The sequence below is a fragment of the Fringilla coelebs genome (assembly GCF_963513975.1).
Source record: "Fringilla coelebs genome assembly, contig: SCAFFOLD_33, whole genome shotgun sequence".
NCBI classification, from domain to species: domain Eukaryota; kingdom Metazoa; phylum Chordata; class Aves; order Passeriformes; family Fringillidae; genus Fringilla; species Fringilla coelebs.
In genome coordinates this window covers 1,676,093-1,683,006 of record NW_028167443.1, presented here as the reverse complement: position 1 = coordinate 1,683,006, position 6,914 = coordinate 1,676,093, and positions in this window count along the sequence as shown.

Sequence of the window (6,914 nt, the reverse complement as noted above, 5' to 3'; positions counted from 1 at the left end):
CCCATCCATTCCCTGTTCTGGAGGAGAGCAGGACATGTGCCACCTCCTCAGCAGCTGCCAGAGCAGGATGCTCACGAGCCCGCTGCTGCCTCCCAGCACTGGTATTCCTCCCGTGCCCAGAGAAGAGGATCCACCTTGAGAGAGCCTCTGTGGCAGTGAGAGCTGGCCCCAGCAGATGTTCCAGCCCCTCCTGAAAGGGTGCTCCCCGCAGACCATCTGGTGCAGCAGGATGCCCAGGGACCAGACCGTTGCTGCCTCGCCATGGTACCAGCCAAAGTTGTTCCATTCTGGGGGGCTGTATGATGGTGTTCCTATGGAATAGAGATGGAGTTCAGCAGGGGGATGCTGCTGCTCCCACAGCCTGGCCCCAGCATCCCTGGGCGTGTGGGGGCTGCCTCAGTGGCCCACGGGGTGACCACTGCCCTCTCGCCAGCACCTGGGACTTGTGCACAAACTTGGGGTTGGAAAAGAAGCCACTGAGGGCAGCCCTGGCTAGGCCTGACCATGAAATGCAAAAGAAAAACCCACTCTGTGCTGTGGAAAAAACATGCCCTTATGCTCCTTGCCTGCATTGCCCCAAAAATATTATGAAGCCAAGGCAAACAGGGTGAGTGGAACAGTCCAAGCCCTTCCTCTCGCCTGCACGCTAAACTGGCTGGGGCATAGGTTCCGGCCCCCCTCTCTGCTACCCCCACCCACGGGGTTTTTTGTCAGGCTGGGTGCCCCAGCCCAGCCCCAGTCCTCGTCAGAGGGGCTGGCAAAGGCTGCCAGCAGGGCTGGAAGATGGCTCCCCTCCCAGCCCCGCTCTAAAGCAACTCAGCTGAAAACTCTGGCCCCTGACTGGCAGTAAAAGGGAGAATCCCCGCTGCCACAGCCAGCATGGGCTGGGAGATGTTGGGCCATGAGATGCCAGCACAGGGAGCACACCCCTGTGTAGGCTCACCTGCAAAGTGAGTGTAGACTGTGTCCTGCAGGTAGGTGCCACAGCCAAAGTCGATCACCTTGGCCTGCCCGGTTGCCAGGTCAACCAGGATGTTCCCTGGTTTGATGTCCCGGTGCAGGACCCCGCAGCTGGTGCAGTGCCGCACGGCCTCCAGCACCTGGCGGAACAGCTCCTGCGCCTCCTCCTCGGCCAGGAACCCCCATGCCCGAATGAAACACCACAGGTCCTGACACTGCTCGGGCCGCTCCAGCACAATCACGATGTAGTTGGGGAGCTGCAGCCACTCCAGCAGCTGCACCACACCAGGGAAGCCAGTGGACACCTTGTCCAGCAGCACCACTTCCAGCGGTGCGCTGGTGCCGTCGGGCTGCGGGAGGAGCACGATGCCATCGGGGGGGGGGGGGCCGGGGCTGGGGCCAGGCCTGGGGAAGCCCTCACCCAGCCCGGGATGCTCTGCGCCCTGCGCTGGCCCCACGCCCGCTCCCCCTCGAGCCCTCCTGGCGGCTTCCACCCCGCCGGGCCTCGGCTCATCCCCGCCCGGCAGCCCCGGCTTCTGCCGCTGGCCCCGCTCACTCACCAGCTCGCCCCAGTGCCGGACGCGGTTCCGTGGCACCCTTTTGATGGCCACCTGCAAGCCAAGGGGAGCAGCGGGATGAGCTCGCCATCAGCCCTCCACCACCTCCTCCTCCTCCTTCTCCTCTTCCTCCTCCTCCGCCCGCCACCGGCCCCACCATTCACCTTGGCGCCGTCCGGGAGCCGCGTGGCCGCGAAGACGCTGCCGAAGCCGCCGCGCCCCAGCAGCGAACCCAGCCGGCACCGCTCCTGCAGGGCCTCCTGCGCCTTCCCTGCGGGCGGGACGCGGCTGTCAGCGCTCGGCCCGGGGCCAGCAACGGCCCCCGAGCGCCCCTCACCCGCCCCGGGCCGGCCATGCCCAGGCGTTCGCTCTGTGGAACGCGGCACGGGAGGCTCGGGGCCGGTGGCCGCGCTGCCGAGCGGCGGAGCTCGGGCCAGGGAAGCCGCAGGGGAGGCGGCGGGAGCGGCCGCGCCGCGTGTGTCCTCCGCGGGCCCCGGGAGGAGCTGGGACCGGGACCGGGGTTGGGGTTGGGGTCGGTGTCGGGGTCGGGGCCGGGGCCGGGGCCGGGGTCGGGCCAGGCGGAGCCAAAGGGCGGCGATGCCGCCCCAGCCCCAGGCACTGATGCCCGCCCAGCAGCGCCGCCGCCAGCACGGCCAGAGCCGGGCGGAGGCGAGACCGCGGCGGGACGCCCGGGGCCGGGCACGGGGCAGCCCCGCCCGGGGCCGGGGGCGGGCCGGGGGCATGGCCCGGCCCAGCAGGGGGAGAGGGAGGCGGGGAGAGGAGAGGGAGGACGGGGAACGGAGCCCGAGAAAAGGGCGCCCGACAGTGGGAAAGGGAGGGAAAGGGAAAGGGAAAGAGAAAGAGAAAGAAAGAGAAAGAAAGAGAAAGAAGAGAAAGATAATCTCTTTTTGCTGCCGCTGTCGCCGCCGCTGCTGCTGCTGCCGCTGCCGCTGCTGCAACTGAAGCACCGGGGCCGTTCGTCCCCGTGTCCGTTCCCCGCTCGCCCCACGAGCCCCACGGCCGAGCCCCGCGCGCCCCGGGCACAGCCCCTGAGTCTGTCCAAACACGGGAACTTTGCAGCGTTGAGCCCAGATGCAGAGCCCTGACTCCTGCACGCTGGCAGAGCAATCCCCTCGCTTGCTGCTGTGCATTGTCCCTGCTGAGGGTCAAACACTGTCGGGGCACCTTCCCTTGGTGTAAGAATTCCTACCTGACCCCAGCACTGCACTTATATCTCCAGTGTTGCTTTCCAGTAAAAACAGGGGAAGGAAAAGGGTGTGTGGCCCATGGTATTTTAGAGTGTCTAAAACTCACTAAGTCACCGGACTTAGAGGTGAGGTGCATTTGGAATAAATGGGATGTAGAAGTAGTGCAATATAGAAACGGGAAGCATAGAAATAAATAGAGGAAAACATCTAGGATTGTCTCTTTCATTTTCATTTCACTTCTGGAAAGTTGTTTCAGTTTTCCAGGAATCTTCTCCGGCCTGCTCTTCTCAAGAACCTCTCGTGGAGAACAAGGTCGAGCTTCTGTCACAAGATTTGCCAGCAGCTGCAGCTTCTCTTGGCTTTCCACACTGCACTGTGTGTGCAGCAGGACTTTTGCAGCAAATCAGGACAAATGTTTGGAGAACTTTACATGTCCTTTCTTTTCCTGGCTGGCTGGGGAGTTGTGCCACTGGTGAAGTTTTCATTGTGACTGTTTGTGCTGGATTCAGGCAAATTTAGGGAGGAAACTTCCAAAAGGGGTCAGTCTAGAAAGCAAGTTCATGCGGCCCCTCCCCCTACTAGTTCAGGAAAAGACCTCTCTGGAGAAAAGGGAAACACCAGTTTATTTGACAAGTGAAGTATTCACAAGCATAAAAAATGAATAATATTAAATAAAACCTCTCACAGTGTGGAAGAGATGGCAAATTTAGAAATTCCTTTTTGTGGGTTGTAGTTGGCTCCCTCAGTGTCTTCTAAGTCCCTCTGGCGCTGGAATGCAGCGTCCCAGACCTCGGCAGGGCACAGGTGTGAGCGACCGATGTTTTTCTGGGTGCAGATCAGGTTTAAACAGTTCCAAGAAAAAGGAAAGTCACAGTCCAAGGAACTTCTCTGCCTAAACGAGCCTAAGACCAAATTGCTAGACCTGGGCTATGGAGGCACTGGAAAATTTCCAAATCTGGGCACTGGCGGTCCCAGCAAACTCCAGATCTGGATGGTGCTGGAGCCAGAACCTGGAAATTTCCAAATTTTGGCTTTCTGTGCCAGCAAATCACTGGATTTGGGCTGTGCCAGCACCAGGAACTGGATCTCTTGGGCAGGTCCCTTGCCTTTGCTCTTCTTGATGGTGCAACCGGCTTCTAGCAGAATCTGGATCATCCTCTTTCCTTTCTCAAATACTTCCATTCCCATGTTCCCTCACACAATAATGTCATTGATGTACTGCAGGTGTTCTGGAGCCTCACCCTTTTCCAGAGCACTCTGGATCAGTTCATGGAAGATGGTGGGGCTGTGCTTCCACCCCTGGGGCAGTCGGTTATACCTGTATTACCTGTGCCTCCAGGTGAAAGCAAACTGAGGCTTTTACTCTGCTTCCAGAGGAATGGAGAAAAACGTGTTAGCAATGTCAACAGTGGTGTACCACTTCGCTGCCTTGGACTACAGCTCGTACTGGAGTTCCAGCATGTCCGGCACAGCAGCGCTCAGCGGTGGAGTCACTTCATTCAAGCCACAGCAGTCCACAGTCAATCTCCATTCTCTGTCAGACTGGCGCACAGGGCAGATGGGACTGTTGAAGGGGGAGTGGGTTTTGCTGACCACCCCTTGGCTCTCCAGCTCACGGATCATTTTGTGGATGGGGATCACGGTATCTCGATTTGTCCGATACTGCCGGCAGTGCACCGTCGAGGTGGCAATTGGCACCCGTTGCTCTTCCACCTTCAGGAGTCCTACTGCAGATGGGTTTTCTGATAGTCCAGGCAAAGTGTTCAACTTCTTAATGTTTTCTGCCTCCATTGCAGCTATGCCAAAAGCTCATCTGAGTCCCTTTGGGTCTTTGTAGTAGCTTTTCTGGAGGAAGTCTATGCCCAGAACACACGGGGCTTCTGGGCCACTCACAATACGATGTTTCTGTCACTCTTTTCCAGTCAGGCTCATCTTGGCTTCCAACAGGGTCAGTTGCTGTGATCCCCCCATCACCCCAGCAATGGAAACAGGTTCCGCCCCCACATGTCCCAATGGTATCAGAGTACACTGTGCACCAGTATCAACCAAAGAATCATATTTTTGCGGTTCTGATGTTCCAGGCCATCGGATCCACACCATCCAGAAGATCCAGTTTTCCCATGCCTCTCCCTGGAGAGAGGCAGGGCCCCTCTAACCCTGGTTATTATTTCTTTCCTGGGCATACATGGAAAAGGTACTTTTGAGGGGATGTGACAGATCATACTCAGCAGCTCAGTCATGGGAGGTTGAGGTTACCTTCACATTACTGGAGTTCCCACGGTTATTGTTTCCCTCCTTGAGTTGACCTACCTGTGCTGCCAGGACACAAGTGGGTTTACCATCCCACCTTCCCATGTCTTCCCCATGGTCATGCAGAAGGAACCATAGGTCAGACCGTGGGGTGTACCCTCTCTCTCTTGCTGTGGAACGCTGGGCTCTGACTTTGGGGCCTGTGACTTGCACTGGTGCAATGTGGGAACTGTTCCTCCTCACCTCCTCCCTCATCTCCACCCTGAGTTCTAGGACCATGGCAGAGACATGAGCCTGCATGGGGCCATTGATCATACTCTCATAATTTCCAAGCTTGTTCGCGACAGAACCCACTGTCTCTTGGTTGGTATTGGCATTTATCGCTGCAGTGAAGGTGGTGTATTGAGATTTGCCAGACTCCACGACATTTACACTGTGCACCTGACCTCCAATACTGCCACCTCTCTCAGCTGTTGGATCCCTTCTTCCCCCCTCAAGGGTCTTCCAGCACATTCTATGCTCCTGCATTCTCTCCCTGTGGACAAACCTCTCTCTGGCACTAATTAAAAGCCACTCCCAGAGGGAAAGGGACCCTGGCTCCCTTACAAAAATCTGATTCATACCTGAGTCCTGGGTCAAAGGTCCCAGATTCCTTGCCTCATCACCATCCAGCTGCACACCTCTACCCATAAGGTCCCAGACCCAAAGTAGCCAGGGTGTATAAGCCTCACGTCCCCATTGTACAATGACTTTGTGCAGATTACAGAGACTTTTGTACATCAAGGACTCAGTGATGATCTCAGCTGTTGTCTCTCCTGCGGGTTGTGAGGGTCCTCCTTTCTTATCCTCATCTGGGTGCTCTGGCTGCATCTTAGATCTCCTTGTTTCCACCGGGGCAACTGCTGCTGGCTGTGATTGCCTTTGTGGTTCAGCTGGAACCTGGACGGTTGTAACATCTGTGGCTTCCACTGTGGCACCATCAGACTCTCCCTCTTTGAGGCAGGGGGAGGGTTTTTCACCAGCTCTGGAAATGTACTCCTTCAGCATCTGGCCCATCTCTTTCACTAGAACCCCCATCCAACCTGTGTGGTTCATTTCTGAGATGGGCTGTGGGGCAGGGTCAGGCTCTGGGGCAGCAGCATCCCTTGTCTCTGGGGTAGGTGTCAGCATGGTTATTCAGGTTAATCTTCCCTCATCTCTGAATGCTAAATGTAACAGGCCTATCAGAAACCCCAACCACTGTATGGTATCATTAGCATTTAGAGTGGATCTGAACCCTTTGGAAACTGGTGGGGCAGACCCAAAGAGCTGGGTGAAGGGCTGGGAGAAAATTTCCCCAGTGTCATTTCCTCACAGTAAGTACCATTATTAAAGTAACCCCAAAAACATACACTTAGTGTCTGATAACACTGAATCCATGTGCCTGCCTTCCAGAGGAAGTTAAAAATCCATTAATTCCTCACCTTATTAAGCCATAAAACAAACTGGATAATAGCCACAGCAGCCTTAGTTATGGTTAGCCTGTGTTCCCAGGGATGTCCAGGCTGCTCCTGATGGGGCAGAAGGAAGAGCTCCAGGCCCTCTGTGAGGGTTAGTGAGGGCAGCGGGCTGTCAGCGGGGGCTGGCCAGGTGAGCTGCCATGCCTGGGCAGGGAGCTGCAATCCCAACCCTGGCTGCAGTGGGCTTTGCTCCTTGTGTGTACGAGGGGTGGCGTGGGCAGAGCACACAGAGATTTCAGGGATGTGGGCAGGGGGATTCATGGCCAGCACTTTGCAGCTGATCCCCTGGGCCCCTCCTCTCTCATGGCCATGGCAAGAGCTGGGTGGAATGGCTGTGGCAGAAAGGTCTCCTTGGATTCCTGCACATCCAGGTTCTGACTGTGGCTCTATTCCTCTCTCTTTCAGCCCTTCAAGGCCCAAGTGAAGACAACAGCCCCTCC